Genomic DNA, 12636 nt, shown 5'->3' with positions numbered 1-12636 from the left:
GTAGTCGGCGGGACAGGAACGAAACACAAAAACAGGAGAAATTGTGCCGCTAAACTTGCTTAAAAAGTTAGCTTCTGAACGAAGAAATGGACTTTCCTGCTTCGAGCTTCTTCAGTTTTATCCCTTTGATTTCGAGATAGCGATAGCTTGAAATCATTGCCGCTTTTGTACTTATTGCGTTCTCGAAGGTGATCACAACAGCGTTTCTGCCTTAGCATTTTCCCTACGTGTACGGATTGACTGGTTGACGCGGTGATATTCTTCTTAACGTCTAAAGCGATAAGTGATCACTAAATAAACAGAATTTGTTTATGGCATAGAAAAGATGCAAATCAAGCGAACTACTCGAGAAAGTGTTGGTTATATTTTCTCCGTGCGAACTGTTATTTGTAGGTGGCAGCACGAATCAAGTTCCGGTAGCTTGTTTGGCATCTGTTTGAAAATGGCGACTCGGAAAGAGAATCGAAATGTTTTTATATTCCTACCAGCCGAAAATGTCAACCCAGCTGAAATTCGTCGCCATTTATGCCAAGACCGCAACACCAGAGCGTCACATGCACGTCACATCTTTGAGAATTTTTGGAATGGGCTACTCAGGCTGTTCCAAAAATACAGACCACACAATACAGTACTACTCTTGTTATGTGTTTTTTAAAGTGTGTTAAGTGTCTAACGGCACCAGGGGTTTCCCCCATCTCCGCGTTGCTTTCATTGTGAGTGTACCAGTTCACTGGGAAGGCCAGAGATTTAAAAGTGTGTGGATCATGTGAGTGTGTTATGTTATGTACCGTTGTTCTTCTGGCCATTTAGCCGCTGGACCCCAGCTGAGGCCCAACGTTGCCCGCACTTCGCCCCGTGGAGGCAGACCAGGTAACCACTAGTTTAAATTTGCACTCTGGCAGGTCCTGCCACCTAGTTTCCTGTGATTTCAGTGGCTAGGACCTTAAAAAAAAAAAAAAAAAAAAAAAATTGCATGGGAATATTGCACTAGAATTGGAAAAGCCAAAATGGTGGGCGAACAGCGTAATTTATACACGGTTATTTTTGGCGTGTGGGGCACTCGCTTGCATACAGATAGAGTTGGGTAGGGAGAATGAAGACTGGGGGGATAAAGACAGAAGAATGGGGTCAATAGGGAAGACGACCCCAGGTGGAATCAGTGGGGTATGCCCATACCCCACCAGAGGGAAGAGTGGGGTCGGCAAGGAGGAGAGGAGACAGGAAAGCCGTCGCCTCCCCCCGCCGGGGTAAGGGAGAAGAAAGGGCCGAACAAGGGAGCCGGCTCAGATCACTAACATGGCGTGTATGCAGCAAAGCTGTGGCTTCGTCAGGTCCGTGACAGTGTACAGTCCATTAGTTGGTCAGTGTTGGGATAGGATCCCATCCACTGCTGTTCTAATAATCAGGATGTCAGTGTGGGATGGTGTCACTAAGGGGTATAGATCTCATCCAGTAAAGTCCTAGTCATTGTTGTCCGTTTCAGTTGTTAGAGTTCCAGTGTCGAGTTTAGGGAAGTTGTGGTAATGCTCGTAGTCTGCTGAACAGTTCGTGCGCAAATTTCGAGAGGGCTCTATAGTACTCCTCCTCCCACAGTACAAGGTGTTCCCGATCCTTCGGGTTGAAACATATTTTTGTTATAAAGTGACATATTATATCATCAAAGAGGGGGCATTCATGCATCAGATGTGTCCATGTCTGATTTTCACCGCAGTGGCATAGTGGTGATTCTTTTATTCCAAAGGTCGAAAGTTTGGCATTAAAGGAACCATGTCCCGTTAGAAGGAAGGTGGTGTAGAGCCCCGGTGAGAACCAGGCCGGCTGGTGGGGGTAGACTTGGGTAACGTCCGGGATACATTTCCGGGTTATGGCGCCTTTAGTTGATTCTGCCCATCGGGACTGCCAGGTTTGCCGGAGATGGTTGATAAGACGTTTTTTCTCTATGTTGCTGTTGTTGGCTGGATCGGTAGTGAAGCCGATGCAGGATACACTTTTACCTCTGGACAGTTGAAAGAGCATGCCGCAGCGGACAATTTCCAGGTCCAGGGGGAGTGATCCTGCCAGGGCCTGCAGCGCATGAGAGCTGACATGAGAGCTTGTTATGTGTTCTGAGGTACATTTGCAGGCCGTGAGGACACTGAAATTTCGTATTTCGTCAGCCGTGCACGATTGGCGTGACAGATTCAGAGCCCCGCCACACATCAGTTATCGGTGAGGCAGGTATGGCCGGCCTCAAACATTTCTTATTGGTGTTAACGTAGAAGCCGTTCACGTGATAATCAAACCCTTCAGGTGGTGGCATTACGGCAAATTGCAGAAGAGCTTGACATTTCGTATGAATCAAACTAAGACATCCCCTGAGAAGTGCTGTATAGGAAAGTATCATCGAAGCTGGATTCCGTTGCAGGATGCAGCCTTCTATTGCCAAGACATAAACAGTGCCTGAAAAATCTGACTCTGCCAGTTTTATTACAACGAAGTAGTGACCTTGCGTTAGAGACAGAGAGAGAGAGAGAGAATCTTTATTGCAACTAAATGAATACAATGTACATATATAGATTTAAGTGAAGTTACAATTGTCCCGTCACGGCCAACGGCCAGGGACTCACATCAGAATAGATAATTAGATATTACACATGGATAATAGATCATGCACACAGATAATAAATAATGCTCACATCAGGATGGATAATGCACACTGTATAATTAAAAATGTAACATGTAAACATGTCATTACACTTCCTCACATTACACAGTATTAACTATATTTACAAGTGACATCGTACGATTATATTTACAATAAAAACATCTTATTTACAATAAAAATATATAATGTACATGAATGGCACTTCTCTGTCAAACGAATTTTGTCGTGGCACAGGAGAGCTTGGCAGATGGTGTGGAGGGCGCACGAACTTGTTCTTATTCCATTATGGGATTCGAGCGATCTGCTAACACTTCTTTCTTGTAGGTTTTATTGCTGCAAAACCTCTGCAAGTCGGCGTCGAGGTGCTGTAGTTCCGGTAGCATTTGGTTTGGGAGGAAGCGGTCTGAGATATGAAGCCTCTGATTCCTCGAGCAGAGCATCGGGGTTGACCGAAGTTCTGGCTTGGGTATTCGCCAGTAACACGAATCCCAAATGGACAGTGTCGAGATCTGACCCGTGATCATTTTAACTGTAGCTATCAGTCGTTGTATTTCGATGATATCAGGCACTCTCTGCATCCCTACCTCACTGGGGATGCACTCTCTGCATCCCCAGTGAGGTAGCTAAGGCTGTGGTTCTGTCCTGTGGTGGGAGACCTTTCCAGTTAGCCCATTTAAGTATCCAGAATTCTGCAGCGAGGATTGGTTTCTTCGTTGTTTCAATTATAGCAAGCATGAGTTTCCAGCAATCCTGAGGTAAAATATAATCACTGAACTTTACTTCTGTGTTATTTTAAAGGATTTTGTTAAACTTGAAGGCCACTCAGTCAGTACTAGTACTGCCAATTGATACCATGTTAGGAGCCAACTTATTCCACTGTTCGACAACCTGCTGCGCATGCGTGACTTTTATGAGATCCGGTCTTCTGTTATTCCCCAATTTTTTTTATATCCCCTCCCTGTTCCTGTTTCACCTATACGTAAAAATAGATCTTGCTCATTCATTTTGCCCAATTCCTTTAGCTTCTTATACACCTTCTTAAGATCTCCCTTTAAATATCTAATTGCAAACCGTTTTAAGCCGTTCTTTATATTCATCGGTTTTTGTTCATCACTAATCTGGTCGCCATTCTTTGAATCCTCTCCAGAAGTCCTCTATTTTTTTTGGTGCAATCTCCAGACTTGAAAACAGCATTCCAAATGTGGCCTGACCACGCCATGCAGAAAAGGGATAATGACAAAACCTTTTCTGGATTTATTGGGCAACTGTTTACTGCAGAAGCAAGTTCAAAAGGCAACAAGAAAAAGTAATACTCCTGATCTGATTATCAGCACTGATTCTTCATACATTGAAAATCTCCAGATAAAGGAAATACTAAGTGAAAGCGATCATAATATATTGACATGAAATTTACTTAAAGGTGTAGCCGCTGTCAAGAAAAGAAAAGGATTTTGCTTTTGTAAAGGTGGCTACAATAGTTTTAGACAGTTTTTAATGTCTTTTCAGCGGAACCAACTACAAATTATAAGCGAGAAGCTTTCATGGAAATAATCATAGAAACTACTAAGCTTTTTTTTTTATACCAACTGAAAAAAAATGTTCTTTAAGATTTATACCCGAAAGGATTTCAGATGAATTGATGAGACACTAATGGCAGAGAAGAAAAATACACAGAATGACGAAATTATTGTAAATTTTCATGGGATACAGAAACCTACAGTAAGTACAAACTAGTCTGCATTAAAGTCACTAAAGGAGCTTTGCTAAGCTAAGGTAGGTTGTGAGAAGTATTTAGCCAAAAATGCAAAGAAAAGTAGCAAAAATTGTTTGCTATATGAACACTTCCTCACATCTGTCCTGCAGCCATATTTCCTCAGTTTGAATATATGCCCCTCATTTGTGTAGTCTCAGCAAGTGGAAGAATGCCATTGACATGCAGCTTACTCAATCCATTCAAGGCCTTAAATAACTCACTCAGATCTCCCCGCAGGTGCCTATGCTCCAGACATTTCAATTTACAGAACTGAAGCATTTCTAGGTAAGAACACTCTTTTGTTACCTTCACCAATCTGGTTGCTCTCCCCTGCACCCGTTCCAGCAGATCTACAGCCTTCCTAAAGGATGCCATGAACGTGTGCTTCCTAAGACCTGTATACAGTACTCGAGATATGACCTAACCACATAACCTTCTTTTACTTGCTAGCAAAGTTTCTGTATATCATTGACAAAATTCCATGAGCTGTTCTGGCAGCATATCTACACTGTTCAGAGAATTTCATATCTGACTGCACAATTATTTCCCCTCCAGGTGTTTTTCATTTTTTTCACTACCCTGAATATAGTACCATAGTTGATAAGTTACTCTGGGTTACTGCTACCCATATGCAGTACCTTGCATTTGTCAATTTTAAATTTTAATCGCCATTTCGAAGCTATCGACGTAATTTTTGTACATCTTATTGCAGTGGCATACCGTCATTGTTGTCGTAAACCTGAAACTCGGTTAATCTGAAAACTTAGACATTAAGCGTGATATACCTTCATCAATTTAATTAATAAATATTGAAAACAACAATGGACCCAGCACTGAACCTTGGGGGACTCTATTAATACCATTAGTCCACGAAGAGTGAAAACAGCTATTGATAACTACTTGCTGTCAACTTCCACTTAACCATCTAGATGTAACTTATCCTTAATGCCACCAACAGTACCAAAAGCCTTCCTGAAATCGAAGTATACGATATCAAAATCAGTTTTTGCATCCAGTTGCTTTGTCACTGCATCATAGTAACCTATCAGGTTGGTTAGACAAGACAAGATCGCCCCTTAACAAATCTATGCTGTGACTGCAGTATAATTGCATTCCTGTCCACATGGCCCTGCATTACTTCTTTAACCAGTGACTCCATTATTTTCTCTGGAACAGACGTTCAGCTTTCAGGTCTGTAATTACTCATTTCACCTTTTGATTCCCCCTTTATGAATTGGCATTTGCATCCTCCAATCCGTAGGGACCTCCCCTGAATCCAAGGATGCTCTCATAATTATGGCTAAGGGTTTACTTACCTCGTTTATTGCCTCCCTTGATATAATTGGATAGATTCCATCCAGGCCAGGCGCATTTTTTATGTTCAGCTTCAATTTATCTTCCACTTCCTCTCAGTTATCGCAAAGTCATTTAGCTCCCCGTTAAAGAGTTCTGTAAACTTCTGGCATCCCCTTCCCTAAAGAATTCCCCATGTGTGAATATAGAGGCAAAATACCTATTCAATTTGTCCCGAACAGGGCCATCAACAGTTAACCCATAGTCATCGTGGCCAAATGTGATTCAACACCTTTTTTCTGTTTTTAATATAAGCATAGAGGTCTTTGCTGTATTTCTTTGCATTTTCCAGAGACTTCTCATAATCTGTCTTAGCTTGCTTAACCTCCTTTGTGACTTGATTAGAAACCAATTTATATCTACCATAGGTTTCTTCTGTATCACGTGATAATTTATATGCATCCCATGCACTTTTCTATCCTGCTCCGTCTCTCAATAGTTCATTAACATCCATTTAGGCCTAAACCTTAATTACTGTATTTCTTAGTTGGTATGAAAAGCCTAGTAGCTTCTTTGATTACTTCCATCAATGCTTCACAGTTAGAATTTGCTGTTGGTAACATCATTAGTTGGTCCCACTGCATAGAATTTAAAAACTATCTGAGAACGCTGTAGTCAGGGCCGCCGCGTGGGTGTCAGCCGCCCGTGCGCAAACTTTCATAAGACTACCCTCTACTAGAAAGGGGTTACAAAAATAATTAAAAATTTTATTATATATTTATTATTCTAATCACAGTACAGCCAGTTCAAAGTATTATTAAATATATCATAAAAACAGAAAAAATATAAATAGATCACAAAATAAATTTTCGGCACAAAGAAAGAGATTACATAGTATGATAATAATCAGTTCAACTTGTTAATAATAAGTATCAATAAAAAAATAAATAAAAAATAATATATATATTTAGGTAACAAAAGACTACATATTATTTTAGTAATCAAAGTAGATTCAGTTCAACTTATTGTTCAATACAGGCAGTTCTCGCTTTACGAGTTCCTGGGTTTACGAGTTTTTTTGTTTTTTTTTTCAAGTATCAACAAAATCGAAAATATGAACATTAATTGCAAAAAATGAATGTCAAACATTCATAAATACCGCATTCCAAACCACGTGCGTAGCAATACAGTGTACCCCGTTTTACGATACTAATCAGTTCCAGAGACACCATCGTATCGTTAAAATATCGTAACGTGAACCCAATAACACATTGGTAATTGGTTTCAAGATCTCGGAAGATGAAATTTTCGCTGTATAACTAAGCTATTTATCTCTCTAAAATGTCCTTAAGACCATATAAAAGGTCGTGAGCTTGGTTTGTAAATTGTATTAGTTACCAATTCAAATCATTAAAATGCACTACACTTTCATCGTTATAAGAATCAATTTTAAACGCCTTTGTGATATTTTTCTAAAGCACATTTCTGGAAGTCACGACCATAAAACACTAAAAACAATTTGCACTTTCCGGTTTATTGGGCTTTTCTGTTACTGCAAGCAATTATAAACGGGTAGTAAACTCGATCTTCTTGAATTTGCGAAAATACCGATAGCTGGAATTGTGTGGTTTTTTACGTTATTATGGTGAAATGTGTTTCTCGTTTACTGGAATCTTCAGTCGTATAAAAAACATAAATAAATTTTCAAAATCTTCTCTTCATTCCTCTTTTTAAGCTTCGTAAACTTGTTACTCCGCGCAAATCGTGTTAGTTGCAATTTGTGCATTCCGTTAAAAAATGCTTATGCATTCTATTGAAATGTATAAAGAAGAGAGAAGATTATCTTTGAAATAAACGCCTCTTGAAGCATTTCTGAAGAAGACGATTCCTTGTGCAACAAACCAACAAGTGCCGAGCCAATAATGAGTGATCAACGAGTGTGCATTTAGTCGATGATGATGAAGAATAAACATTCTTTAACATTTTTAAGTCATAAATAATTTCTCTATTATTATAATTCACTTGATTTTACAAGCTACGTTTTCATTTCTTTGGATAAATCAATCATTGTTTAAATCTAAACTAATTAGCTAACTAATTTCATTGTTGAGAACGCAACCCCTATTTTTAACCTTATGTCTATGGGAAATAAATTCCCGCTTTACGAGCGCGCGCTAAGAACGAATTAATTCGTAAAGTTGAGAACTACCTGTATATCACAAAAAAAAAAAAAAAAAAAAAAATCTATATATATATAAAGTAGGTAACAAAATATTTTTTTCGGTAGCACAAAAAGATTACATATATAAGTAACTAAATAAATAATCAATAATCTTTATTGTGTACAAAGGATGTATACAATTTTACCCTTCACGGCAGGAATGCCAGGGGCTTCACATTGGCTGGTGTACAAAGGCCTTGAGGACGGGGCCCACATCGAAGTTCGGGTTCATCCCCCAGGGCCAACAATATAATACGTTTCAGTTAAATTATTCACAATATTCATAAAAATGTTATACAGTTTTTTTGACATTATGTACAATATTATACAGACATCATTTTTAAATTTATTATACTGCCACATTACTGTGCAGTTTGCCTGGTTGGGTGTAGGTCATCAAGGATCTCCCTCTGGTATTTGCGGTCCTTGACAAATTTGTAGAGGTCGCCTTCGATTGCTTGGACAGTGATAAGCATCTGCTTGGGGAGAAAGCGGTCGCTGAGGGCTAGTCTGTTATGGTTGGCTATAAGGGTCGGAGCTGATCTCAGTCCGGGTTGAGGGATCCTCCAGCTGCACAGTTCCCATATGTTTGGCTCCGAGATTATTCCAGTGGTCATTTTGACAGTTAGGGTGAGGCGTCTTTCCATTATGAGATTTGGCAGTCGGGCAAAGTTCAGTGCGGTTGCCATCGCAGTTGTTCTTTGCTGGGGTGGACGATGATGCTTATGTGTGATCCAACGAAGGAGCCAGTATTCGGAGGAGTACACACGCTTGATATTCGTGGGGGCTGCAGATGCCCATATTTCTGAGGCGTATAACACGGCGGAATATACAGAGGTGTATACGTACCGCCGAGTCACATCCAGATCCTTAACGTGAAGTAGTCAGCTAATCTGGCGAGAGGTTGGCACACGGCATCACCCCGCAAACATCACTACACTGGTGTGCAAAATTTAAGGACCAACACTATTTCTAAATGTTACAATCACAAAATCAAACGAAACAGTCTGTGGCGATTTGCATAACTGTGGCCGTTCAGTAGAAAGCTGGTGCACATACAAAAATTTGAATCGTGATGAGAGGGCTCACATAAACAGATAAATGCAGCAATTCAGCAGTTAAGTGCAAATTACCGAATGGTGAGCACGATTGTTACAGACGTTCGAATGATTTCATACAGTGCTACAGACAACGGAATGGCCAGTAGACAACATCTGGATGACTTTACCCGGGGTCGAATAATTGGGAAGGTCGAAGTGGGAGGAGTGTGGCTGCAGAGTTCAGTATCGTCCATAGCATCGTCTCACATGCATGGTCGGCCTTCAGAACAACAGGTACAGCTGTTCGAAGGACCAGTGGTGGTCTTCCACGAAAAACAACGCCCAATGACGACCGCTATATATTCCTACAGGCCATGAGGGACCGACAGCAGACAGCGGGATTCATTGAAAACCAGCTGCACAGCACGCAGGATATCGCGGTTTACTGTGTCCAGGCGACTCCACAAAGGTGGACTGTTTGGCCGACGGCCAGTACACTGTGTCCCTTTAACCCCTGCCCATCGGAGACACCGTTTGCAGTGGTGCATCGAACACAAGGACTGGACAGCAGCGCAATGGGGTAAGGTACTCTTTACTGATGAGAGAAGATTCGGTCTCAGCAGCAATTCTGGATGTCAGCTAATCTGGCGAGAGGTTGGCACACGGCATCACCCCGCAAACATCACTGAAAGGGATCTATATGGCGGTCGAGGTGTTCTCGGCTGGGGAGGCGTTATTTCGAATGGACGTACACAACTCCAGATACTGGAAGGCGGTACTGTAACCGGTGCACGCTACTGTACTGAGGTAATCCTTCTCCAGGTGCGTATATTCCTAGGTGCCATTGGTCTCGAGTTCGTGTTTGTGGATGATCCCATCGAACACATATGGGACGCTCTGGGGAAACGCCTAGCGGCACGTCCACACACACCAGAAAATGTTCATCAGCTGAAGATGGCGCTGACAGAGGAATGGACGATGTTACCGCAAGAACTTATCAACAACATTGTTCTAAGTATGGACAGGCAGTGCAAAGCCTGCATCGACATTAGGGGTGGCCATAACTCCTACTGAGGACCACCTCCTTCCTTTGTTCCATCTTTTGCAGTGATGCATCTGTATCATGGCAGCATGATAGTGCTATATTGCCATTTTTGAATAAAGTTCCTCTGTACCGTTTTGTTTCCGTTTTTGTGTCGGTATTGTTTCCTTCATCATTTCTGTAACTCACGAGGTTCCTTTGGTTTGCTTTTCCCATATCCAGGCCACTCCTATGAGAAGTTACAGGTGAAAATCTGACTGGTCCTTAAGTTTTGCGTATTAGTTTAGTATTCTAATCTTATATAATATGTAATAACTATAATCAAATAGCAGTCTATTGCACTAATATTTAGTAGTATGCAAATTTGTATTATATTTTTATATAATCACGGAATTTAATCACACACCTTTTAATTAAAATAACTAAACAATTTGTACTCTTAGGGCTTTTGCTGCTACAAAATTTTTGATTAATGCACCAATGTCCAAATTATCCATAATATTCTTTTCTACAGATATTATTGATAAATCTGTTAAACTGTTCCTGTGCCATAGTTGATCTTAAATAAATCTTTATAATTTTAAGCTTCGAGAAACTTTTTTCCCCTGAAGCAACTGACACTGGTAGTGTCAGAAAAATTGTTAGGACTACTGAAATATTCGGAAACGCATCCTGTAAATTGTTCTCGAATATAAAATTTGATAAATAATGAGGAGACATTTCTTTTTTTGTAAAACATTTGAGCCTTTCTGTGAAAAAAAAAATAATATAGGCTATATATATATTTTTTTTATTTTAATATTCAACTAATTTTAATATCCAACTAATCGAACCCAAATGCCGCCCGTGAGCGGGGCACATCCTGAACACCTGCACGCGGTGGCCCTGGTTGTAGTCACCCTTACGAAAGCAGAAGCCTTTCCCTTTACAGTAGTTATGTCTTTAATTAAATAGCAGAAAAACATTCATTGTTCACGTGAAAGTGTCTATCACAGATTCATCAGCTAACAACAGTTGTCTAGGGTTTTCTTATATTATCTGTTTTATAGCACCCTGACTCAAATCTCTTAAAGATTTGAGCTTGCTTCCGAGGTTATATACTGTACCTTTGAGCAGTATCTATTCAGCTCATCTGCCATTCTGCTGGACTTTCTGTAGACATTCTACTGCAACCACTTAAAGAACTTATTGGATTTACTCTTATCTTTCTCATGTTCAGATATATCCTAAATAAAACAAAAACTTATATTTCAAACAATTGTACAAAGTCTTCTATTGTTTGGAGCGGAAACCTGGACATTGAATAGGCGAGCGGAAAACAAATTGCTCTCCACAGAAATGGATTTTTGGAGACGCTCAGCAGGAACTTCTAGAAGAGACAGAAAACGAAATGAAGACATAAGGGAAAAAATCTATTATTGACACCATCAAAGAAAAGCGTCTAACCTGGTATGGACATGTAAAACGGATGCAAGAAAACAGATATCCAAAGGCTATCCTGGAATGGATACCTCCTGGAAGAAGAAGAGGAAGATCTAGGAGGACATTGGATGGATGGAGTACGGGAGTGCATGACAGCCCGAGGCTTAACCGAGCAAGACACCTTGAATCGCACTTTATGGCGGGAAAAAATTCCTAACAAGAAATAACTTGTAGGCTGAGGAAACCCATTGTAAATGGAAACACTCCTCTTGAAGAAAGAAGAAGAAGATATGAAGAGAACAACCTGTCCTTATTCTTGCTCTCTTTTCTGGCGCTTTCTCGTAAAAAGCTTTCGCCCGCCGTCTTACTCATTGCCCGTAAAAAGAAAACCATCAGTGAAACCACTGTGTTCGTAGAAATCTAAATCACGTGATTGTAACTGTTCCATGCTGGTTTCTTTTGGGAAGCCAAACTTTAGCTCACCTGTCACCCATTTTGACATCTTACGATTACTGAATTTGACCTCTGGCACGAATACGTTTGTGACGTTGAGAATAAGCGTCTTAAATATGTAGAGCATATTTGTATCACTCCGTTTCTTGAAAGTAAATCTTTTACCTTTAACCAGACAGATATCTGTAGTTACAACCAATTTTATGGTATTGCAGTTAATGCCCACTAGTGGTTGTTCCCAAACACTCCCTTTTCGGATTGGGTTTTTTTTTTTTTTTTTTTTTACTCTTCTATAATCCACACTTTTCGAAAACATTAGGTATCACCTTGCAGCCCGTCTTGTTTTTTCTTTTCATTAAATAACAAAAATTCTATCTAACGGTGTGAAATTGTTTAGGAATGCGCACTCCAAAAGAGCAATAAAAATGAACATCTGAATGTGTTGATAAACTGGTTGAGAACAGATTTCGCAGTGTTTCAGATCTGTATGTAATAATACTGGCTGACATCAAGTACTATTTATCAGATACTTGACATTTTCCTACAAAGCAACTGGCGTCTCTGCTACCGACCGTGAAACAAAGGAAAGTAGTCTCGGCAAGCGATACTAATAAAGTAATAACGCACAATCTCAAAGAATACGAGTATTCTGTGATTTGGGGAATAATTTATTTAGGCATCTTTCTAGCAATTATCCACGCGTATTACGTCGTAACGCAGTCACAATTTGACACAGGGCCATTACTTATGTAGCATTTTAAATGCATT

This window comes from Mastigoproctus giganteus, chromosome 9, assembly GCF_048544385.1.
Source record: "Mastigoproctus giganteus isolate SK-2022 chromosome 9, ASM4854438v1, whole genome shotgun sequence".
Taxonomy (NCBI): Eukaryota; Metazoa; Arthropoda; class Arachnida; order Uropygi; family Thelyphonidae; genus Mastigoproctus; species Mastigoproctus giganteus.
The sequence above is the reverse complement of the archived record's forward strand: the minus strand, read 5'-3'. Positions refer to the sequence as shown.